Raw genomic sequence first — 334 nt, 5'->3', positions numbered from 1 at the left:
CGTTATTGTGTACTGTGGCTTAGGTCCCAAACTTGGATTGGTAGTCAAGAAAGTGCCTAGCCTCGCTAGGAATCGAAAGTTCGGAAGCTAGATGGAGCTGTAATTCCCAGAACATCTCTGAGGTTAAAGGTTACTCAGATTGGGACTGCGATGGTTTTTTTTCTTTGGTAACACCGGCTCTTAGTGGATCAGAGGAGGCTGTTATACTGGTGTGGTGATGCTTGGAAAGAACATCTCAGTTTTATGTTCATGTCGGTCTTATTGTAGTCAGGAAATACTCAGGGTCGTGCACAGGCACTCAGGTGACGAATGTTTCCTACAGCGGTCTTAGCTT

This window comes from Bison bison, unplaced genomic scaffold (genome assembly GCF_000754665.1).
Source record: "Bison bison bison isolate TAMUID 2011002044 unplaced genomic scaffold, Bison_UMD1.0 scf7180017864208, whole genome shotgun sequence".
Taxonomy (NCBI): domain Eukaryota; kingdom Metazoa; phylum Chordata; class Mammalia; order Artiodactyla; family Bovidae; genus Bison; species Bison bison.
Note: the sequence above shows the minus strand (reverse complement) of the source record.